Source organism: Eptesicus fuscus, chromosome 13 (genome assembly GCF_027574615.1).
Source record: "Eptesicus fuscus isolate TK198812 chromosome 13, DD_ASM_mEF_20220401, whole genome shotgun sequence".
Lineage (NCBI taxonomy): Eukaryota > Metazoa > Chordata > Mammalia > Chiroptera > Vespertilionidae > Eptesicus > Eptesicus fuscus.
In genome coordinates this window covers 32,274,256-32,300,004 of record NC_072485.1, presented here as the reverse complement: position 1 = coordinate 32,300,004, position 25,749 = coordinate 32,274,256, and the positions used below count along the sequence as shown (strand labels likewise).

The following is a 25,749-nucleotide window of genomic DNA, read 5'->3' as shown; positions in this document are numbered from 1 at the left end:
TCAGCGGCAGTTGGAACTGCCGTTATCCGTGAATGAGGAGGGGGGTCTTCTGAGCTGCTAACAGAAGTGACCTCTTGAAAGCAACTCATTTTAATCTGACGAGGAGGGTCAGACTAAGAATTTTCAAAGGAGTGCAGGCTCCTTAGTCTGGGGCACAGACCCACGGTCCGCACACCTGGGCTCTTTCCGACTCTGATTGCTAAGCCCAATACAGAGGTAAACCCAGGTGGAAACCCTGAAAGACTGCAGGGGGAAGGTGTTTTTTCGGAACCTGGGGCCAGAGCTGCGTGTGACCATCAGAGAGGCAGCTCTGAGGCGCACATCTCCACAAACCGGTAGTGAGTGCCATAGAAGGGGGAAAAAAAAAGAAAAGAAAAGAAAAAAGAGCTAGAGAGGCCCGGAAGTCAATTCAGAAACACTGCCACCCAGGGGCTGAAACGCTAATTGTCTCTGGTGTAATCAAAAATAAATACGAGAAATTAAGATAGGGCTGGCTTAAAAAGCAGGACTGGCTTCCAACACTGAGGAGCCCTGGAATGAAGCTGAACTGAAATACCGCCCAGACTGGGAAAAAGGCGTACCAAACAGAACAATAGAGGAAGTGAATGACAGCCGCTACTGCACATTTTAGTCTTCCTATTTTTTAATTTTCAATTCTTTTTTCAATTTTTTAAATTTTTTATTCTCATATTTTTTTATTTTCATTTTTTGCATCTTTTACTTAAGAAACTAATATTTTTTTCTTTTTCCTCACTTGATTTTCACCTTTTTAATTATTACATTTTTATTTTCAATCAGCACTATTATTACTATTATTTTACTTTTTTTTTTTTTAATGTCATTTGATTTTCTCTTTCTTTTATTTTTGGATTAGTGTCCTACATTCGATTTGCATCTTTCCCTTACAATCGCTTTACCCTATCTCAAAGCTAACATTATGTCATCACTCTCCTAACCTTTCCCCTTTTGGTCCCAGTTTATCTTAACCCTTTCTGGCTTTAGATTTTCCCTACTTTTTCAGTTTACTCCCTGCTAAAACTTCACCCTACTTATATATCTAATTCCAAACCCCCTGCTCCAAATCCATACAAACCTCTCTCTACGCTACCTTTAAAAAATTATTTTTCTCTCGGGCCTTTTGTTGTTGTTTGCTTGAATGTTGATTAGATTGAATTTTTATGCTTTTTTATGAGATTGTTTTGATTATTCTTTTTGTTGGTTTGGTTGGTTCTTTTGTTTGCTTTGTTTTTGTTTGTTTTTTACTTTTGTTTTCCCTTGCCTCACTTGATATTAGCTGCTGTTGCAGTTTGTATTAATCTCCAGGCTCGTGTTGCTGGAATTTGCTGGGAATAGTGGTTGTTCTAGTGGAGTTTACTCCCCATATATATAGTTTGTTCCCCTTTTCTCTCTTAGTATCATTCTTGTCTCTCTTACTTTTTTTTTCTTTTCTTTTTCTTTTCTGTTATTTCTTTTCTTTCTTTCTGCTCTTTTCCCAAGTTCAGATTCACACTCTTTGTTGTTGTTTTTTTCTTCGTTGTTGTTCTTTCTTTTTACTCTCTCTCTTCCACTCCTATTCCCTAATTTGTCTTTCTCTGGTGGTTACCTTTATTGGAGGTTATTAATATCGTGAATACAATTCTGTTCAGTGCCTTGTCTGTTGTGCCTGGTTGTGTTGTATTTTATACCTTTAAATCAACGCCAGAGAGAGAAATCTATATAACCAGACATCCAGAGAAGAGAGACCATGGGGAGACAAAGAAACAGCCCCCACAGGAAAGAGAAGCAGGCATCACCAGAAAAGGAAGTAAACGATTTAGAGGCAAACAACCTATCAGAGAAAGAATTCAGAGAAATGGTCATAAAGTGGCTGAAAAGGATGGAAGACAAATTCGACAATATGAGTAAGAACCAAGAAGAAATGAAGAAGAACCAAGAAGAAATGAAAAGTGACATCGCTGCTGTAAAGAACTCAATAGAAAGCATCAAGAGTAGACTAGATGAAGCAGAGGAAAACTACTTTATGAAGCTAAGAGTAACAAAAACAAAAACTAAATTCACTCTGTTAAGTGCATAACATCTTTCACTGCTTTTAAAAATAAATAAAAAACTAAGAACTCCCCCAAATCTCAAGATCCTTAGTAATTGCAGAGATTTTGCTGCCTGGAACTCGGCTGTTAGTTCTCCTTAGGAGGGTCTTTGTCTCCAATACAACAGATGAAAGGAACCATTGCGAGAATGAAGCGTTGGACAGAAGAAGGGGCTGCAATAATGATGGAAGGCCACACGAAGCCACTGGTTGCCATCTCTGCTTTTAATACCAGCCTGTAAGGCCGAGTTCCACTGGGATCCTTCAAGCAGCCTCCCATTAGTCCTTAGCACTCAGGGCTACAACTGCAATTTAAAACTAGAGATAAGAAAAGGGCACCTGGAATTAGCAGTGGTCTCTCTGAGCAATTGTACGTTCAAATGGCACAAAAGACAAATGGCAGAGAGTTTGAATCAAGCTGACCCTAAGATCACCACTGTCTGTCTATGCTTCTGACCTGGAAAAAGGGCCAATGTCTAGTCTTAATGAATCTGGCTGCTATCAATTCCAAAATGCTTTTAGTCTGAGATCTTTGTAGCTCTGACCATTTTCCCCCCCAAATAATTTCTTTTGGCTTAATGGGGAAAGGTCAAAAGCAAAAACAAACAAAACCCCTACAAATCCAGCCTACTGAAATTTTAGCGTCATTACTATAAGATACAAGTAAACACTCTTTAATGCAGGGTAGGGCTGTCTCTAACATTTTCGAGGCTCAGAGCAAAAACACAAGTGGAGACCCCAGATCTGGGCCAGCCCCTTTTCTCCACCATAGTTCCTTCCTGCACCACAAAAAGCCTTTCACGCAGATGTGTGAACATCCCAATTCACAGTAGTACCGATGATCCAACCCCATGCAAATAGCAGCCTCTCAGTTTCCCCTCCATACTCAGAAGTGGGCACACCATACAACTTCTGGAAGTAGGCTCTGGATTGTTCGGGGAAGAAATTCTGGGGCCCTACAGAGCAAGACCCAAATGTGCCCATCGCTTGGCTCACAGACTCCTCTAGAGCCAGAGAGGCACAGAGGGAAGCTGCCCAGGTCTGAGGGCAAGTGCTGATTCAAGGTAACTTTTAGATTTTATCTGGAATCTGGTAGACTTATGAACATTCATAATTTCATGTCTCATAATTTCATACTTGATTGTACAATTTGGTGAGAATTACAAAGATGGCTCAGGAAAATGTGATCCGGATTGGCACAGTTCAAAAATCAGAACAAACAAAATCCCTAACTTCATTTTTTATACCTCATAAACTCGGAGAGAGGTTAAATATGTAGGGAGAAGAATCAAAGCAGATATAGGGTCAAGGTCCCCAAATGGAAACATGTAGAGCCGGGCAATCCTACTGGAGAACTGTACCACAGTGGTTACAGTGTAGGTTCTGGAATCACACGGGTATGAGTTCAATTTCCTGCACTGCCATGTGTCTATTTAAATGAGGAGTATTTAGGCAAATGTTCTCTGATCTCGTTCCCTCATTTGATAATGGGAAGCAAAGAGAAGCTATTTGATAGGGCTGTGATGAGCATTAAATGACAAAAATGCACGTGAAAACATTCAGTACATCACCCGGAATGTAATAAATGATGTCACCAGGTACTTTAATGCAATGTCAGGGCTGGAGTTAGGGCAAATCATTGTTTGGCAAATAACTTAGAAGGCTATGATATATGCTTTGGCATCAGTTTATTTTCAGGCTCCCCTTTGGAAATCCAGATTATTCTTCGAATAATTATGTAAGGACTCTGGATGCCATTCTAAGAATTAGTTGAAAATGAAGCTGAAAGGTAACAATTAAGTATTTACTAGGTTTCCCAAATAAAAAAAAAAAAAAACAAACACAAAAAGAATTATCTAGCTGTAGGAAGTATATCTTGCTAACAAGAAAAAATTTGTATAATCTTCCTGTGTCATATTTCTTTCAAAACTAGCATCAGAATGAGTTCAGTTATTTTACAAAATTCAACTTATAACAATAATGACTACCTTTTCTTGGATCCCCTTTGTGACAAACAGTGTAGCGTTTGTCATTTATCTCCTGAGATCTTCCTAACGCCCCCCCCTCCCCCATTTTACAGATGAGGAGAGTGAGGTGAAGGCCACAGGGACGAAAAGCCCCGCCCTTCCCATTGAACACTGGGGGAGCCACGGCTCAGAACAAACCTCCCCCTCTCCCCCGCCCCATCTCTGTCAAAGAAAACTACAAGTATCACGTGCTGGTGCTTCTTCGGCTTTTCATCCTTTTAGAGACACGTGTATGTGCTTTCTCAAAAGGTGCTTATCACCGTTCATATTTGTCTCGCTGTAAACTTAATTGAGAATAACTCATGCTAAATTTTCTTCTGTTGCTATAGAGTTATTCTTGGTGGGTGGAGAAGGTGGGAACACTACCACTGAGTGAGAAGCAACTCAGTTTACTGAAATTGGCACATTGGTTTATTTCTCCAGAAGACCACTCTGACTCAAAAACCAGACACTGCTGTGAAATAAACCACAGGCCCTGGCATATGCTCTTTAAACATGTGATACAATAAAACCCCAGGTATAGTACATCGCAAGGGTACTTACAACTACATTGTTCTTGGAATCAAGATGTATTAACACTTTTAGGAACCCTCAGCTGTGTATCCTGGGCTGGCAGGACCATCAAATGCAGATGTTGGGTTATTACCTGCGATGATTTGCTGATTTCCTACCTTAATCATCCTTGCTGTAAGCCCAGAGGCTTTGAGCTGAACATAAGACAAAAAGACATTTTACAGAGCCCTTGTAGGGCAGCCGCTGTAGAATAGAAACCAAGTCTCAGGTTACACACCTCTGAGTGCCAACCACAATATATCACTCCTCTGCTCTTGAAACAGAACTTATTCAGGGAAATGGAAAATATGGAAAAGCTATTTATGGACAAAAGAAATATGCCTGAAAAATGTGTTCCTGGAAAAAGATATACCCCATACCCCCCATATCCCCAATTTGCCAAGTGTTGAAGCAATCAGAAAGTATAGCAGGAAAGGAGAAATAACTTCATGGGAAGTGTAGTGGTACTGATGACCAAAATATTTACCTGGAGAAAGCAAAGAGCAAGCGAAGTCCCTGGTGGGGAAAAAAAAAAAGCAGACTTTTTTTTTTCCCCCCAAAGAGATGCTAAAATGAGTTGCTATTCTTTCGGATAAAGAGAATGTTCTGGTCAGAGGTACAGCTGCTACCGCTACAGAGAAAGTGCAATTATGTGTAAGGTAAACCTTTGGGCAGACAGTTATGGGTTCGGAAGACAGGAGCTCCTTGCCAGTGAAATAAAGCAAATGTCAACAAGCCAGACATACTTAAAACAGTCAGAAAAATGTCTTGCTATTCCTTTCTGTATATAATATGCCATATGACACCACAGTTAAATCTGTTACTGCAAAAAAAAAAGGACGTCAAGCTGTTGGGATCCAGGAGATTTGGACAGAGGCAAAACAACAACAGCAGAAAGGAGTCCGGGAAGGCACAGCTTTCTTTCCCTTCTTTCATCCTGAGGAGGAAATGACTTCCTACAGCGAGCTGACCCCGAGGTAGTGGTCACCCTGCCTGAAGCCAGGACCTCACGCCAGGACCTGGAGCCCTGGAGCGTACCCAGATAAGGACTGAAATGCAGCCTCAGGTAATCATTAATGGGAACGGGAAACGAGAGAAAACAGTCACAAGTTCCACAAATACAAGTCATGCCTTCTGCATTTGTCTGTCCTGCCCGGGCATTGCATAGCTCTTCCTAGAGCGATCAGATCAGCCTTTTCTTTCACCCTCTCTCTCTCCCACATCAACAGGCATGCCAATTGCAAATCTCCGATTCTGATCCCTTCCTGGCACAATGCAAAGACTACCACCACCATACTGAGTTTCACAATAAAATCTCCACAATGGCAATTATTCACAACCCCTCGGTTCTGTTCACACAAAAGATTGCAATTGAATCTTGCCGTGCGCAGGTTCAGCTCTGTGGGAGCTGGTTACCAGGCAAACTATCTGTTTTAAGATTTACCGAACTCGGGGGAGGGTACGGAGGGGGTTGGGGAGGAACAAACCACCCTGTACATACCTCCTTTTGGCAGCTAAGAAAAACAATTTCGTGACAAAGCTCACCCAACAAATGAAACCGACAGAATGAAACCTGAGAAACTTTAGCAACCGAAGAAAGCAGCCTTCCAGGGATCAAGGTGAATAATTGATTTGTCGGGTTTTGTTTCATCTTTTAAGCTAATTTTGCTCATGAAAGAGAATTGTGGAATTTGTCAGAAGCCCAAGCACGAACACACACACACACACTTCTGACAGCCACCGCATAGTCCGAACTACAGATTCAATTGCCAAGCTTATTCAACAACAACCATTAGCTGCAAAGCCAGGGAACTTACCGAGCGCAAAATTATTGGAACAAAGCAGGGAGGAGGCAGCAGGCACTAAAGGCAGCTTCCCCGTCTCCTTGGTGCCAGTTTCTCCTGTCTGCCGTCCGGTTCACACTTGCCTTTATAACTAAGACTCCGACAGAACTCACTAGCGAAACCTGATGAATTATAAAACAGCCCCTCCTAGATTCTCATATTTTACATCACAGGGGGTGACCATGTAGCATCCTCACTCCCTGGGTGCATATATTTCCTTGTAACTCATCCTGATAAATATATCAGCCTTAGAAGCAGATACAGTAATTGGTGTTTGGGATGTGCCTGCATGAACCAATAAGATGCTTTCCCACCACGGAACCCTACCCCCATCCTTCCCTAGTGTTCCCCCATACCTTGTTAAGGTGGATCCACCCAACCCAGTGGGGGGCAGGCAAAGATGGCAAAATGTGGAGGAAAGCCCCTGCATCTCAAAGGCACCCAGAGCGAGGTGTCGAGGTGTTGCACTCAGGGTTAATTCTCCGAAGAGTCCTGTAAAGATCAGCCCTCATATTTGCATACCATGTCACAATACACCAAACACTTCCCCTCTTCCTGAGCCTCCCAGCAACCAGGAGGTAGCGGCAGCGCTCCAGTATATGTGAGCCTGCAGAGCTCAGAGAAGTTAAGTGACTTTGCCCAGTGGTCACAGGAATCAGGGATGCAATCAACCTGCTCACTGTGAGGATGAGGAACCTGTAGCGAGAGAGATAAAGTAACTTGCTCAGGTCTCACAGTTTCCACATGTGATTGGAGCCTGAACCCAAACCCAGGTCTTCTGATGTCAGGAACAGTGTCTGTCTATCCTACCACGCCACCTCCAGAGCACAGAAACCCTGAGAAAGGAAGGCATGCAGGAAGCAGAAACAGTGTCACTGATGGACAGAAATCAGTAACAGGCAGGCTGCAGCGAGGAAGAGCAGTGCCTGAGCTATTTGCTTCCTCTCTCCAGGTCAGCATCACCTCTTAAGATAGCAACACTAGCAAACCTGTTTTCAGTAACCACAGCTACTATCGAGCCCTTCCCATGTGCCTGGCAGTGTGCTAGGTGCTTAGACCCGTTTAACCTTCAAAACATCCCTAGGAGGCAGGTGAAGAAACTGAGATTGAGAGAGAGAGGTGGACAAGTCCCAGCAGGACCACAGCGGCTAAGTGGCAGGGCTGGAACCGACTCCAGACAGCCTGGTGGCCCAGCCCACACTCAAACACACCATCCTCTCCCAAGCAGAACTTCACATCAGCTGTCAGAGGCAGGTGAGCAAAGCAAGCAGACAGATGTACAATGGCTTTAGGAGAAATTATAGAAAGATCAGAGGTTCGGAACCACACAGACTTGTGTTCAAGCCCTGGCTTTGTCACTCCCTGCTCAGCCCCCTTCAGCTCCCCGTTCACAGATGATTCGCTCCTCACTAGTCAGGATCTGCTCACTGTCCCCCAGGGAAGACCTCCCCGACATCCCACAGAGAACAGCACCCTCCATTCCTCCACCTGGCTCTACTGTCCTACTGCACTTTGTTCTTACTTAACAGTACTTATCGCTACTTGACCTTACATTCAATTTATTGGTTTATTTTATAAACTTTTGCTTCTCCCATGACAATGTAAGCTCCATGAGTCCAGGGGTCTTGTCTGTTTTTTTCCATGGCACTCAAACAGGGTCTTCCACATAATAGCTATTTAAAATACTTATTATTAAATAAATGTGTTCAAAGGCCATTTCTTAACTACTTCTTAGCGATACATTTTAGTCCCTTAGTCCGGTGGTGATGACCGCCCCGCGACAGCATGCCTCTGGCTAAGGCCCTCCTTCCTCCCTCTGCAGAAGGAAAGAGGAGGCACGAGAAGAAGCGCCTGGAGCAGAGCCCCAGTTCCCACTTCATGGATGTGAAAGGCCCGAGATGCTACAAAATCACCGCCACCTGTGGCCATGCACAAGCAGTAGTTTTGTGTGTTGGCTGCTCCGCTGTGCTCAGTCAGCCCACAGGAGGGAAAGCAAGGCTGACAGAGGGGACTCCTTCAGAAGGAAGCAGCTCTCATAGGTCCGGAGTGAAGACGAGTGGGGAATTGCCCCAATAAACACATTATGGATTAAAAAATCACCCAAAACACAGAAAACACCCCTTACATCACACTCTGGTACTTTACAATGTATCCAGCTTCTCCGATGAATGACTTAGCTACAACAATACCCATAATTCCATGAGATTGGTCAATGGTATCCCTCCGAGAACACCTATGTTGCAGTCCTAACCCCCAATACCTCAGAACCCCCCTGCACTCAGAATGTGAATTTATTTGGAAATGGGATTGTGGCAGATGTAATTATCAAGTGAAGAAGAGGTCAGACTGAAATAGAGTGAGTCCCCTAAAGCATGACTGGTATCCTTATAAAAGGGGGACATGTGAACACAGACATGCACACAGGGAGAAAGCCATGTGAAGACTGGAGTAATGCTGACACAAGCCAGGAGAGCCAGGCAAGAGGTCTGAAGCAGACGATTCTCTAGCACCTTCAGAGGGACTGTGGCCTTGCAGACACTGATTTCAGACTTCTGGGCTCCAGAACCCGGAGACAATACATTCTGTTGTCCTAAGCTATCTAGTTTGTGGTTCTTGGTAACAGCAATCCTAGAGTATTAATACAGTCAGATATTATCCTCATCTAACACGAGGAAACGGCAGAAAAGTTGAGTAACTTGCTCCAGGTTTCATAGCTCAGAATTAACCCGATATCTGTAAGACTTCAAGGCCCACATAGAGCAGCATTAGTGGTTCCTGGAGACTGGTCCCTGGCCCTTGTTGTTCCTGAGGCAGGATGAGAAATGTAGGATGCAGTGATTTTTCATCAAGTTAAAATGACCTTTTTAAATAAGGTTATGTCCTTTCTACTCCTTGTTTTTTCTTCCGATTGCTTTTGCTATTAGACTGTCTTTTTACTTCTGACATGATGAGAATAGACAGTAGCTTTTTGTCTTGTTTTGGTTTTGTGCTTTTTAAATGACCTTTATTTTCCTGACAAGATAAAAAGTTGGCCATTCTATTGACCTATACAATTTATTCTGAAATGTTTCTGGTCTATGAAATGTAGAAGTTTGGGAACAACTGTTCTAATGTTGCCTAAATGCTGTCCATTTTCAACAATAAAGAGAGCCTTTACCTGGAGACCCATTTGGTGGTGGGAAAGAATGTTTCTCTCTCAATCAGCTGAAAAGGCCCCTCCCTGCTCATATATAAAATGTCTGTGCTAATGGTCACAATTTCTCAAGCAACGAATTTGTGCAACTTGAACAATATTCATTCATAACTGAATTCAACAAAATTCAGGCTTTTTCTTTTCAAAATTCAGCCCTGTCCCACTCTTTCCTTCCTCTCTCTTAATGAAGATTTTTCTGTTTCAGTGACATTCTTGCCTCACTTTTGACTTGATCCATTTCCTTTTGGGTTCAGGACCTGTGGGTTTGTGCAAACGTCTGAGGATTAAATGCAATCACCTCTGTTAAGTATCTAGAACCTCGCAAAAGCTCTCAGTAAATGCTAGTTCCCTTCAAAGAAAGCAGTAGGGCTTCATGTATCCAGGAGGGAAATAGCTTTAGAACCAAAGGAAATTTAGAGCAACTGGATGACTGGCAAGATGAGCCAACCTGGGGAGTGTTCGTGACCTTTATTCTTTTGCTGAGCACTCAGTAATCCATAAAACAGAGTACGGAAATTAGGGTAGTCTATGTTTTATGAATTCATGTTCATGAATATGTATGTATTTATGTATGTGTACACACATAAACACATAGATAGATATTGATAAACCATATGTATCATTAATACTAATTTGATTGCTGAGAGTATGTGCACCCTGTTCAGTTTCTGAGAAACCCAAAAGGAAAAAGCCTTCATACATGTAAGTTTGTTTTCTTTGTTTTCCCATTATCTGGTCCCCTATAATCTAATATATACTCACCAATTTGTCCTAGCCTGGGAAAACTTAGTAAAAGCAAACTTCAACCCATCTATTTGCCAAAGTTATCTCAGACTCCAAATCAGTGAAAGAGAAATTTCTTCCATGAGTATTTATGGAGGACCTATTATATCCCAGGCACTGTATTTTTTTGTTGGATGCCAGAAGAACAACAACACAATCAAGGTTAGATTTTTCTGTCCCCCAAGGGACTATCAATCCGGGAGTAACAGGGAGATAATAGCTAACTACACAGCTATATAGAATATTTTATAAGAACTTTCATTAAGGTCCTATAGATGCTAGAGGAAGGGCATCCAACCTAGTCCTGAAGAGGTGAGGTCAAGAAAGCTTCCTGGAAAAGGTAATGTTTAAGCTAGGTCTTAGCCAATTAAGATAGCCAATTAAGAAGGAGCCATCCAATCAGAGTTAGAAGCATGTAATGTGCAAAGGTCTGGGAGGCAAGGAGTTGATCATGAATCTCTGGGGGAATGGACTTTTACCAATTAATAACCTAAATACATATGATAGAAAAAGACTAACTTCAGAGTTTTTAGGAATACCAGAAAATACTCCTTTTTCATGAACTTCCTCAATGCAATAAAGGCTGAAGTGGAAAATGTCATGCTTTATAGATAGTCAGTCCTGATATTTAAGCTGACCTTTGCAAGTTGCTTAACTTGGCTGAATTGAGCCTCGGTTCCTCATCTGTAAAATAGGAATAATATCTCATCCAGCCATTGTGTTATTATGAAATTAAAAATGTAAAATATATTGCTTCTTGCCTGCCACAAAATAGATACCAGAGTAAATGTTAACTCATGTCCTAAAACTGTGTTATTGTGCATACAACACTCATACTAATTCTTGTTTCCCATTAGGATATTTTTATTTGTTTTCCTTGTAGACCAGGTGTCTCAAAACTTTGTCTGCTGACTTCATTATTTTAAAAAATTTAAAGCACAACCCCCCCATTATCTAAATATTAACATACATATTTATAAACTAGAGGCCCAGTGCATGAATTCATGCATGGGTGGGGTCCAGCCGGCCTGCCCCGGGCCGATCAGGCCAGGAATGGGGAGGGGACGCAGGAGGTTGGCAGGCCGGCGCTGCCCCCCCCCCGGGTCAAACTCCAGGTCGAGGGGACAATTTGCATATTAGCCTTTTATTATATAGGATTGTAGGATGTACAACCACAGTACTATAGTACAGTATGTACATTATAAAACATATATCAAAACAGAAATTTAAAGGCTGAGATGAAAAATTAATATAGAGAGAAGGGCTGTCACCTTAAATACTCTTGGGATACATGCACCCACTTTGAAGAATACTAAGAGCTCCTGGAGGTAAAAGACCTAATCTAATTTCCTCATGGAGCACCTAGCAGCACAGACCCAGTACTAAAGAAATGTCAGGAATTGAAGAGGCAACGTCTGGACATTAGAATGAAAATAAAAACAAAAAAACTGGGTGGTCTACTAATGTCACTGCCTGTTCAAACCAGTTTTTATATTTTAAATTTTAACATATATTTTAATAATAAAAGTTTAATGTAGTAGAAATGTTAAGCAACCAAAATGAAACTGCCTCCCTTCCAAATATCCATGGCAAGTAGAGAGGTAATATATTTCTTTTTTTAAAGGGCTAGTAGTAATAATAACTACCATTTGCTGAGCACTTATAAAGGGCAAACACTATGCTTATTACTTTACATGTACTTTCTTATTTGGTTCTTAGTATAATCAGGGTACCTCTGCAACTTTCTAGAAGGTATCAAACATATTTTGGTGTATGTTGGGGTCCATAAACCATGACCTGCAGGCCAAATTTGGCCCATTGTCTATTTTTTTTATATTCCATAAACCAAGAATAGTTTTCATTTTAATTGGTTGAAAAAAATCAAAAGAAGAATAGTGCTTTTTGGCATGAAACTATTAAATGTCAGTGCCCATAAATACAATATTATTGGAACATAGCCATATCCATTCACTTAGTATTATCTATGGCTGCTTTAGCAGACAACAGCAGAGTTGATTAGTTACAATAGAGAGTTGATTAGTTGTAATAGAGACCATATGGCTTATAAAACCTGAAATATTTATTATCTGGCCTTACATGTTTACAATATGCTGACCCCTAGTGTGTGTGAGTGGAGCCCACTGAAATGATGCACATTACAGCTTGCATGGTTGTAAACCATGGTCCAGAGAACAATCCTGTATGGAAATGAAGGCTCAAAGAGATGAAGTCACTAGTCATGTAATTAGGAAGTGGTAGAACCAGAGACCTTCAGGACAAAATTTTAAGACTGGAATATGCCCTTAGTCCCACAAAGAGTTCAGGCCCCCTTTCTCTGATGACCTCCTGTGGCTATATGACTTAGCCAGCCACTGCCAATATCACCTTCCACTGCCTCCAGTGTCCTCTCGGTGCTCTCATGCCCAGGGTTTAATACTGTTATGGCTAACGACAGGGTAGAGTGGAAAATGGGGTCAATGGAACAAAAGCACAATTCACTCCTTTATAACTACCTCCTTGAGTCTCTCAAATACACACTTGGCCCCTGAGTATGGCTGAGCTGAGAGTGATGAAAAGGACATGTGATGGAATGCTGGAAACCTCATTACTGGCTCATTGCCTACAGAAACTCAGCCAGCTTATCTTCTCTCCCAAGGAACTTCAAACGTACACTGGCTCAGCTGGTTCCTTCCAGGTGCCTATAACAAGCATCTCTGTCTAGCTGAGATCAGAAGTTGAGAGGCCGGAGTCTCCATATGCTTTTCTAGCCTGGAGAATAGGTCTCCTTTTTCCCAATCCTCATTGTACCCAAGCCTACTGGGGTCTCAGTCACTCCTGGGTTGTAATCTGGATGCTGTACAATACAAGTCACAATAACGTCCTCCTGGACAGCATCCTGGAGGCCTAGATACATTGACTTAATTTCTGTTTCGCTTCTGAGCAAGAACAACTAACAGTGGCAAGGCATCAACTTTGCAAAGTTATAAGAACAGCTTTCACATAAATGAATCTTATTGAATCCTCCCAGCATGCAGAGATCCATTATTCCCATTTTATAGATAAAGACACTAAGACTCAAGAGGAATTAAGCAGCACATATGTTGTATGCACCTGGTGAGTGGTAGGTCTGGACTTCAAGCCCGAGCTCTCTGACTAAATAAATATCTCTGAAGTATTCATGAAGAAGTCAGTGTTGTGTTGTTGTTGTTATTTTTGCCACATTATTTATTAAAAAACAAGCAAACAATCTCTCCTTCCATTCTACTTTCCCAAATCATGGCATCATTATTCTTTATAATTGGGATACGGCATAAAAATAGTCCCAGAATCTCTGCCCAAAGGAGAGTTAAAGACAACTTTTGGACATCATGAGGAAGAAAATAAACTTCCATTGTTTTAAAATCATTATTCATATTGAGAGTTGATTATAAAAGGAGCTCGTATTATTATAACAAATACATCATCGTTGCAGTTTTAACTCTTCCAAATGATCTGAAATAAATGACTGTAGATTAGCTGACCATGCTGGGCCTGGGGGTCTTGAGGACACACAGGAAAGGATGTTTGGCAAATGCAACTCTTTTTCTAATACTGTCAAATAGTTATTGAACAGTCTGGTGAGAGTACACAGCTCCTAATTAGCTTTCTCAACCTGGGGAAGCTGAGTCCTTGTTCTGCCCTCCAGTCCTTGCAGGAAGGGCCAAGTGAACAGCAGGCAACATGCCATCAGACCTTGAGCTGTTGTGGGCGGAGAACTCGGGCAGCTCTGTGCCTGCCTGCAGCCTGCACTTCCCTCCTGCTCTCCTTCATGGAGGACATGTACCCTACTGCCTTTTCCTTTGATAAAAGGGAAAACAATACAAATCAAAGTGGTGACCCAACCAGATTCTGCTCCATGCTCGCTCAGTGCTTCCTAAAGCAGAATCCTTCCTGCTCTAAACGTGGGAGGCAGAGCGAGCTATTAGCTCTCCTGGTGAGTAACGCCAAAATATTTGATTATTGTTGTCTCTCCCTCAGACAGAAGCTTCACTGTCAGAAGTAAAAGCTCTGAGTCATGCTTTAGAAAAGGTGAACAGAGGATAGGCAATCACAACGAAAGGTGGCAGAGTGGAGAGGGGGGATCTATCCCTGGGGGCAGGGGTCTCAGGTTTATGATCCCCTTTCCTCTGTCAGATGTGGCCAACCAGGCCTTTGCAGTCTTTCTCACAGGGGACGCTGTGAGGACAAGTGGTCACGTAAAGTGAAGGTGCATTCAGATCTTATAAAAATAGCAAAGGATTCCCAAGTATTTGCTGTTAAGTCCTCTTATATAGCTTATTTAATCTTCTCAACAAGCTTAACAGGCTTATTGCATAAGTATTATTATTAGCACCACTCAGGAGGTAAGGAAAGTGAGCCCCTGAGAGGTTAAACAAAGCAGAATGCCATGGTCACTCAGGTGGTAACCAGCAGGGCTGGGACTCTAATGGGCACCTGGTAGATGCCAAAACCCCACATCTCTAACCAACACACCTTTCCTGACTGAAGAAATGAAATGTATTACAAAGGTGAATGGTTCTTTTTTTTTAATCCTAACCTGAGGATATTTTTCCATTGCTTTTTAGAGTGAGTGGAAGGGAGGGAGAGAGACAGAGAGAGAGAGAAACATCGATGTGAGAGACACACATGGATTGGTTGCCTCCTACACACCCCCCCGATCAGGGCCAGGGATCAAGCCTGCAACCCAGGTACATGACCTTGACCAGGAATTGAACCCAGGGCCCTTCAATCCATAGGTCATTGCTCTATCCACTGAGCAAAACCGGCTGGGGCTGAATGGCTCTTTAACTGAAGAATGCAGGATGCTCAAAGCCAGGATGCCTATCCTTGCTCATTGCGTAGGCAGAACATCCTACAAGACTGCCTGCATTCAGGCATATGAAGTACCCTAGAGAATAATGAAACAGATAGGGAAAGGGAAGAACAAAGGCCATTGTCCTGGGCCCCAGAGACTAGCTTGCATAAACATGATTCATAAAGTCATTCATTCACAGACTCAGATCTCATAGATTTCCAATATCAGATCATTGCCAGTAGACATGTGAACTTTCACATAGAAAGCACATCTTCTTGCTGAAAATAGCTTCCCTCTCCCAGCACAAACTCATAAAGCAAGAAACAAGAATCTAAATTTCTCTCTGCGTCCTCTTTGCCAGGCAGTTCCTTTTTTTCCTTCAACCTCACGGTCCCATCATTTCATTTCTCCTTAGTATGCTCTCTTTAATTCAGATGGAATCGTAACATTGTGGAGCTAGCTCGGAAGCCCAGGGGACTTGCATCATCCTATATAATAAAGATGTAATATGCAAATAGTCCTTACGCCGTGAAGCGTAATGACCGACCATGTAACAACCGCATCACAGATCAGCAGGAGGGTGGGGCAGCGAGCTACAAGCAGGCTGCGGAGAGCTACAAGAGGGGGCAGGGCAGCAAGCTATGAGGGGGAGTGGGGGGAGAGGGCCTGGAGGAGCTACAGGAGGGCAGGCAGCGGGCAGAGAGCTACTGGAGGGCAGAGAGCTACTGGAGGGCAGCAGCGAGCTACTGGCGCACAGATTCGTGCGCAGGGCTACTAGTAAATAAATAAACAAATGAACACTTCAGCAATTGGTAAATCAGGCGGGAATGAGTTTAACAATTGAGCTGGAAAAACAGCTGAAAATCTATTCCCTGATGAAAGATCTGAAGGCGACCCAAGTGTTCTTCACCTAACAGGTAACTTACACTGACTTCTTGCAGTAAATCAGGGGCTCGAGAGAGAAGTAGTGGGAAGGCAGGTTCAAAGAGCTCAGTGGCCCTCTGGCCACTTTGCATTACCAATATGCTGATACATTATCCCACAGTGGCTGTGAAATATTTGTTCACTACCTATAAAAGCAAGACATTTTAAGTGCCACTTTTCTTTAAATATATTCTCCTTCCATTAAGTCTTATATAATTCAACTATCATCCTATGTGAGAGGCTTAATTTAAAGACAACCCTAAGTTGAGTGAATTCTCTGTGAAGGGTTATGGAAGTTATATGTAATCCAGAAAGTCTGCTGTGTAATGGAGTGTCTATTATATGCCTGACCAACTGCCAGGTTCTGGGAACACAAATATGAATAAGACCCAGCCCCTGTCCTTAAGGAGGTCATGGCCTCCTTGGAGAGATGAATTAAAAAATAAAGTGAAAGAAGTATTATAGGTATTAAGGTAGAAGGAAGTACATGAGGTATTTAGTGATCAGCTCCAATGAGGGAGGGAGCAGTGTGTGTGTGTGTGTGTGTGTGTGTAGCGGCGGGGGGGAGGGGGGGGGCAGAGGACAGAGATGGAGGTTCAGTAAAGGAGACTCTTATATGTTTACACTGAAGACCCTAGAAGCTGCTGTCTACCAAGAAGGCAGGTTAAGGTGATGTTCTGGACAGAGAGAGCAGGAAGAATGGAGGCAGTTGTGCTAAGTGCTAAGTGGCATAACAGTGAAGGTTAGGGTTAGTGCAGACCCTTGAACCTGGCTGGGAAATAGGCTCAGAGGGAGAGAAATGAGAGGCAGGCCTGGGCGTCATGGGTCAGATCCTTCTCTGCTGTGTGGGTCCTGTGAAGGAGTGTGGACTCTATCTCCCATATAGTGGGAACATCTAAAGGACTTTAAAAACCATGATCCGATTTGCATTGTAGAAGATCACCGTGGCAACCATGTGGAGGCCGAGCTGGAGGTGTTAGGGCTGGCAGCGGAGCAAATGGAGCAGTCAGGAGGGGTGCAGCCATCCAGGTGGGAGGGATGGGCCTGATCTCAGGTGGCATCCGTGGGGATGTAAAAACTGAAAAGGGGACAGATGTTAGGAAGGTAGAAATATGGGCTGGAGGTGATGAAATCTGGCTCTAGTCACCTTTGGAGCACTCTCTTTATGAGTCCATCCTTCTCTGGACCCTGTTTCCCAACTTGTCTGGTGAGAGGGCAACATTGCAACCCAAAGTGCCTTGAACAGTGCCTAGAATGTAGTAGGTTCTCAATAAATGTTCAAGAAATGTTAAGTGAACATTATCAAATTTGTTACTTAAAGAAAGAAAATGGCCCTGGCCGGTGTGGCTTGGTTGGTTGGAGCATCATCCTGTGAACCAAAGGGTCACAGGTTCAATTCCTGGTCAGTGCACATACACAAGTTGTGGGTTTGATCCCCAATCGGGGTCCATACGGGAGGCAACCGGTCAATGTTTCTCTCTCACATCAATGTTTCTGTCTCCCTCCCTTCTTCTTTCTTTCTCTGTCTCTAAAATCAATAATAAAAATATCAAAAAATCAAAGAAAAAATAATAATTTTAACAAAACACAGAAAATGAAGTTGACTCTAAAATAATGGCACATACTTGATATTTAATTATACAAAGAATTCACTCAGGAGAAATTACTTTTATGTAAGAAGTCATTAGTAATTAATCAAACCACAGGCAACTGGCTTGTTGTAATATTAATTCAAACAAGGTTTCTAAGCAGACGGTCTACATTCCCAAGTCTTGGGAAGCAGATGGCATCTGATTAGCTTTAAGAGGCTTTGATTGACCACTTGGCTCTTTAAGGCAGGGTGAGTTCAGATTTTGGAGCTGTCCTTAAAACAAATGAACTCCTAACAACTTAAAACAAGTGGTTTCTAAATATCTAATTTGGAAAAACCATACTTGGGAATGGTCTTGCTTAGAAAAAATGGAGTGTGTTGAGGATATAGAAGGGGAATTTCATTAGTAGCCTGAGAAAAGTTGCTGACTTGACAAATGAAATAACCTATGTAAAAAGCTTTGCAAAAAAACATTTAAAGGTGCTAACAATTCAAGTGGAATTAAAATAACAGCATGTACCACATTCTGATTTTTTTTTTTTCCTGAACAGAGAGGCCCAGAGCATTGAGATCCAGCTGGTAAGAATTATGACATTGAATTTAAGATCCTTGACCAGTAAGAAATGATTCTAAATAACTTGCTATAGGCTTGGCTCATGAACTCTGCAGAGGTGCGGAGGTGGCCACCATGCTGCCTACCATTGGTGAGAGGAAACTATAGTAAAACAGTGAGGGGCTTTTGGTCACAGGCTGGCTTGGGTTGACATCTGGCTTCTGCCATTTGCTAAGCTGTTATGACTTCAAACAAGTCATTTACCCTCACTTAAGCCTCAATCTCTGCAAATGAAAATACTCATGCCTATTTCATAGGGTTTTTATGGAGAGTACAAGAGATAATAGATGTAAAATGCTTATTACAGTACCTGGCATATAACAAGCACAGTAACTATTAATATTATAATTAGGGTTAATGAAAGGGAAATGTTCTTTCCAAAATTGGCTAAAATAATTGTTTCAAAGATTTCTGAGACTGAAAAAAATTATGGATGATGGATTTGCAGAAATGGGAGTGGGTGTTTCATTTTAATATAATTGTAACGTGCTGAAGAACATAGCAGAATCTTGTGCCTATCACAAACCCTTTCTCATAGTAAAATTATTTTGTGAGTGAACCTGGGCTTTATGTAGAGCGTCTTATTATCTATGTGCTTCAATGTGCCATTGGTATCACGAGTCTCCTTTGAATTGGATTTAATAATATAATACAAGGAACACTAGCCTGCAAGGACCTTGATTTGAATCGCACATCTAACAATGCAAATATGGGCTCTGGCAAAACAAAATCCTTGCTGAGCCTCAGTTTCTACCACTGTAAAATAGGGATAACAATTGTACTTATAGTTAGCATGATTTTTAAAGATTACATGAGCTCATTGTCATCATCATCACTGAGTTTTTGCCAAGTTCTGGCAGCCTTTACTAAATTACCTCACCCTGACCACATCCTATTTTGCCTTTCAGAAGTGTGGTTGTAAAGTCAGGGTCTGCAGCCAGAAGTTCAGAATCAGCCAGCTGGGATCAGTTGAGATGACAGGCAGAGAGCTGATAAAAGATGATCAAAATTCTCAGTAGCTCTTGCTGCTTAAACGATAGCTGGGTCTTTGACAGGTGGACAGTGGTCTGCAGACAGAAGTCTAGCAGGGCAGGGGGAAAGTTCTGAATAACACAAACATCAGAAACTTTGGGACTTGCAGTCAAACCTCAAGTTTCTAAGGCTTATCACACATAACTACTCCCAAGACATCTAGAGCAAACATCTAAAGAATCCCCGTAAAGGCAGACATGAGCAAAGGGAGAGGACCCCAAATGTGTCAAATGGGTTGAAGGGATGGAGGAGAAAACATTAGGGAGGAGGTATGAAAGGGAGCAGAAAGAGAGGAAAGCTAACTGGGGGGGGGGGGGGGGGAGTTATGGGAAGGGGGGCACTGTGGCCTTTCTTTGTCAGATGATCTTCAGATTTCTGTGGCCTCTGGAGGAATTATTTACTTTTCTTGAGTTTAAGAAAGTTATTTAACCTTCTCTGCCCTGGTTTCGTCTTTAAAATTGGAATAATACAATCATGGCACAATTTGCATTGGGCGATGACATACTTGCAAATAGAATGGAGAAATTTCCTATGTATTGGCTTAAAAAGATCTCCAAGACATATCAACAAGTGAAAAAAGAATAGTGCAGAAAAAAAGTGTATGGAATGCTCCCTTTGGTGTGGAAGAAAAGGGTTACAAGAAAAAAATATGCTTGTATATGTATATAATATGTTACAAGAAAAAATATGCTTGTATATGTATATAATATGTTACAAGAAAAAATATGCTTGTATATGTATATAATAAAATATGCTTGTATATGCTATATTTGCAAAGAAAACTCTAGAAAGTTGCACAAAAAGAATTTAAAAATAATGGTTAGATAATGTAAGGTGAATAGGCACAGGAGAGGATAAAGCTTTTCAATAAATACCTTATAAGAATAAAATATTTAAATTATTTTAAATAATAAAATAAGGCTAACAATTAGTACATACCTCCTACGGTTGTTTTGAAGATTAAATGGAATAATGTAAAGAACTTAGCATGGGGCCTGATGCACAGCATTAAATACACATTAGTGGGGATTATCATCTATTTTTGAAAAAGATGAGTGGGAAGGAGCCTTTCCTTGGCCTCTACTTTCTGCTCAAGGGCCCAAGAGAGCTGGAGACAAGTTGCAGGAAGCTCTCATTGAGGCTTGAGGAGCAGAAAGGCCATGATGTCCTGGTTCGGGATTCAGGGTAAAAAGCCCATCCAGAATTAAAGATGGAGCCTTTACCCAGGAACATGAACACAGTGAACTAAAGGGTCTGAAAAGGTAGAGATCTCAACTCCAACACAGAGCAGAAATGTCCATGATGCCAAGAGTTAGAAATGATTTAAAAACAGGCATGCCTCAGAACAAAACCTGAGAAAAGATGAACAGATGCCAATGAAATGTCACTTTCTTTCACTGTGTTGCTAAAAAAAAAAAAAAAAAAAAGCTTCAGTGTCCTTAAAGCATACATCTCAGTAGATTAATTGAAAATGCCACAATGGAATGAAAATATTTTTTTTTTCAAAAATCTAGCTCTGAATAGAACCCTTTATACAGTCAGAAAATTTAATAATCTACTTTTTTTTTCTCTCCATCTGCACTGAAAAAAGATTTAATAATCAGATACAAAAGGTAGGAAATTATAATGAATCACACAAGTATTCAGATATTGTAACCCAAATAACTGTCCCAGTAGTGCCAGTTTTACTTAGGATTATGCTAAGTAGCTGACAAAAGAAGATTCTAATTCTTAGTTGCTTTAGGATTAGAACACATAGCATTTGGAATACAGAAAAGTACCATTTTAGGCACTTGGGGAAATAGCACACAATAGGACGTCTTGGTTTTGTTAGATGCTTCCTCTAACAAAAAGAGCAAGCATCTTCTTGAAGAAGATGATGATGAGGCATCCCTTGTGTAGCTGCCATATTGTTGGCGATGATGGCTACGATACCAGCTCAGAAAGTAGACAGATTTGAACACAAATCCTAGTTCTATCAATGATTAGTTGAGTACTTTTAGGCAAGTTACTTAACCTTGCTGAACTCCAATTTTTTCATCAGTGAAATAGGGGTAAATAAAATGCTACCTTATAGAAATGTTATGGGGCTCAAAAGAGATAATGTATTTCATGAAGATACTTAGCACAGTGCCTGGGATATAGTAGATGCTCAGTAAGTGTTAGCCTTTATCATCATCATCTATGTTTTCACCCATTCATCCATCCACTAAACCATCATTGATTAGGAACCACTTCAGGTCAAGCTTTGGGGTAGGCAAAGGAAATCCAAGAATAAGTAAGACACAGTCCCTGCACACAGGAAGTTCATCAGCCCAGCATGGGGAGATGAATAAAGGAGGCAATATGGCTTTGGGGATATTATGAGAAGTCAGTGCCAGGCATTTTTGGGCATAAAGAGGGGGTAGGAAGGGGCTTGTATTTGATACAAGGATGAGGAAGGGGCTTCCTGGAAGAGCTGATGCTTGACGTAGGACTTAAAACTTGTGCATACAAGTTTTTGGGACAAAAGTAGCAGGAAGGGTACAGGCACTGGGAGGGACGGGCAAGAATGGCATGCACAGGTCCTAGGTAATGAATAACCAGCCTGAGAGGGAAGGCCAGAGAGTGCTGGGAGGCTCAATACATAGGGCTGAGTACGCATAAAAGTTTCTATAATTTGGTGTTTGACAACTCAACTTCTATAATTAGAAGCTGAGAAATAGTCAGCATTGGAATGTCTGCCAGGGGAATGTCTTGAGAGTGCTCCATACTATTATGGCGGAAAGATAATTTTGTACCATCTTAGCCATCCTTACAAGATACCTGCTGAAGGAGTGTCTTGCCTGACCTTGCCAGGAACTTAACTCTTCTTTGCCAACTCAGAGTTGACTTGGGATAAGGACTTTATAAGCAAATTCTGCCCCCCCTTCCACCTCACTTTTTGTTTGCTTATAAATCTTCTCTTAAATAGGTTGTTCACTTCAGTACAAAAGAATTGTCAGTATTAATTAAAGGGGAAGTAGTAAATGGAGGGGGATCAACACACATAGTTTCAAATATCTTCTTCTCAACGATGGTGTGAACTTAGGAATTTCAGGAATTTGTTGTTTTTGTTAATCCTCACTTGAGGATATTTTTCCATTGATTTTTTTTTTTTTTTTTAGAGAGAGTGGAAGGGAGGGGAGAGACACAGAGAGAGAAACATCAATGTGAGAGAGACACATCGATTGGTTGCCTCCCTCCTGCACCCTGACCAGGGCCAGGGATCAAGCCTGCAACCTAGGTACGTGCCCTTGACCAAAATCGAACCCGAGACCCTTCAGTCCGTGAGCCGATGCTCTATCCACTGAGCCAAACTGGCTAGGGTTTTCAGGAATTTTTTAAATCTTTGTGAATTTCAACTTCTTTATCTATAAAGAGGTAGAATTTGATCTATCTCATGGGGTGGAATAACTAATGCCAAGTATCTATACCCATCCTGACATAGCTCCACAAATGGCGGTTTTTGTTACTACCTGTAAAAGTAAAGTAGGTGATTTGGACAGCAGCCTTAGAAGACAGAAATCTGAGCCTTTCAGGGCAGAAGGATGCCAGGTGTGGCTAGCAGTGGAGAATGCCAGGTCGGCTTGCACTTCTAAACTGTGCCATGCTCTGGCTGGACTGGGACTGAGAAAGCTCTAATTCCTGTGTGTTGAACTGAGGTTGGAGACACTGATCTCTCTCTTTCTCAGTACACTGAAAGCTTCCCTTAGCTAGGCTGAGCTTCATGGACCAATAAATGTTCACCAAAGCATTCCCTTTCACAAGTTTTCAAGTTGCCTGGGGTCTCTAGAGCTGGAGCAGAGAGAAGAGCTAACAGATGAGGCTTGTCAAATACAAGCGATTTTTTCTGTAGTCCATACAGATGTGTTTGGGAGAGCATGTGATGGAAAGAAAGCAAATGCACTCTGTTGCTAAGGAATTGCAGTTCTTCCCAAATACACTATCAACGATAATATGCAGGCCCAGTGGGGAAAATATATTATCCTCTATGGTACATCTGGACCATGCAAATATTTCATAGACAGGATTGAACTCTCATATAACCGTAGGAAAACCACATGCTCTTGCCTTTTAACCCAGTATCTTTAACTGGTAAAAGCTCATTACCTCCCGAGCCCACAAATGTTTTATGATGAAGATCACTTATGAAGGACTATAAAGGGAATCACTCTTAGCACATCACAGGACTCTCATCATCTAGATCCTGGTAACCCAAAGATGAAAAAAATAGTGACCAACAAACAAGATGATACTTTTAAAATATTTAATGCCAACCATTAATAGAATAGTACACATGAAAATTTCAGCAAAAAAATGTTTTATATTCCAACAAAATAACCTGTATTTTCCAAGCCAACTATCATGAAAACTTTGTTTTCTAAGGGGGAGCTACGAAGGCTACCACATCATCCAACATAAATGACCCACAACAAAGTAACCTAACACTTATCATGACAGTATTATTTACAGCAGTGAAAACTATCAGAAATGACCTAGATGCTTAGTAATGGCATATTAGTTAAATTAACAGAGTCACATCCACATAATAGAATCCTCGCTCTCTTTAAAATTAACTTTTACCAAAAAAAAATAATGAAATGGGGAAATGCCTACAAAATGTTATTGAACAAATATGGAGGTTATCAAGTACTATACATGGTATGATTCTAATTTATAAATGCAGAAAAAAGTTGTAAATACCTATAAGAAAATCAATATGTATTATTGTCTTTTTTAAAAAAAAAACAAACTAATTTATTTTTCTCATTAGTAAAGTCCCAATAAAATATTATTTTAAAATATTTGTTTTCTAAGGAAAACTTTGGTGGACAGTGGCAATATGAAAAAGAATGCATCTGAAAATATGAAAAACTTTGTTGACATTAAAAATTATGTAACCTATGTTAAATAACACTGCTCAATGTCTATCTATAATGTAACTGAGATAAACCAGGATAGAAATGCTTACATATAATATAACCTACCCTGTATATTTTATGCACAGAAATAGGACTGAAATAAAGTTAAAATGTCAAACAATAGTTGCTGCTGGTTAGCAGACATTATGGATCATTTCTTCTATTCTTTCTTTCTTTCTTTTTCTAAACATGCTTCTGTATCTTCCAAAGTTTCAACAATAAACACATAATGCCATTATAATCAGAAAAAATATAACTAAGCAGAAAAAAAGAACCTTACCTTAAAGTCACTCAAATATTAAATTCTTCAGACTAAACTTCTGACCCTCTAAATCCAAATCCACATTACATAGAAATACTATGTAAATATAAAAAAAAATTCCTACATCAATTAAATAAGCTAGAAAGTCATACTTCCTGTTTACTTCCATTATTATTTTTTTTTTAAATATATTTTTATTGATTTCAGAGAGGAAGGGAGAGGGAGCTAGAGATAGAAACATCAATGATGAGAGATAATTATTGATTGGCTGCCTCCTGCACTCCCCACACTAGGGATGGAGCCCCCAACCTGGGCATGTGCCCTGACCAGGAATTGAACTGTGACCTCCTGGTTCATAGGTAGATGCTCATCCACTGAGCCACACTAGGTGGGCCATTATTATTACTTTTTTAAGTACATCATTAAAAGACTTGCACATCCCCTGGCAATGGATATTCTTTATGAAAAAACCACCCAGACTCAAAGCATATGAAGACTTTTTATGTGAAAAACTAGATCTAATGCTTGGAAGGCAAAGGAAGGTAGATTTGCAGTCATATGAACACACATTTTCTTCACTTAAAAATTTATTCAACAATTTAAATTAAGCTCTTATTCCATCTCAGGTATTATTCTAGGTGCTAGGGATATGAAGGTGTGTGCAATTCAGACTGGAGGTAGAGCATTCCTTTCACAGGGCATACTAAAGCAGTGGCTGATGATGACCTGACGAAGATGTAACAGAGCAGAACCGAACATGTGAGGTGGCAATGATCTAGACAGCCTATTTCTTAGTCTGGAAACCTCTCATTTCCACTCTTCCATTCTCATTCCGTTCCCATGTCTGTTCTCACAAATCCCTTGGAAATCAGAGCCTCATTCAAAGACTTGCATGCGATAGTTCATTTTGAGCAGTGATCCCAGTGAAGAAGAGGGAAGCAGGGAGATAGAGCTTGGGAGGAAGAAAAGGCAATACAAGGATGTGTTGTCAGGTTATTCACTGTTATGGACAACTGGGACTCAATCTCTCCAGGACCTTCTAAGGAGAATCCATCATGCAGTTCA

General features: G+C 41.1%; 1 protein-coding gene and 1 pseudogene across 11 annotated transcripts in view; one reads left to right on the top strand and one right to left on the bottom strand.

Annotated features, from left to right (window-relative positions):
* The window catches only part of DLG2 (discs large MAGUK scaffold protein 2), a 1,173,098-nt gene that overhangs the window by 192,466 nt on the left and 954,883 nt on the right, over positions 1-25,749 (bottom strand). The gene's annotated exons all lie outside the window — the stretch shown is intronic.
* Positions 5,698-8,548, top strand: LOC103297017 (40S ribosomal protein S27-like; annotated as a pseudogene).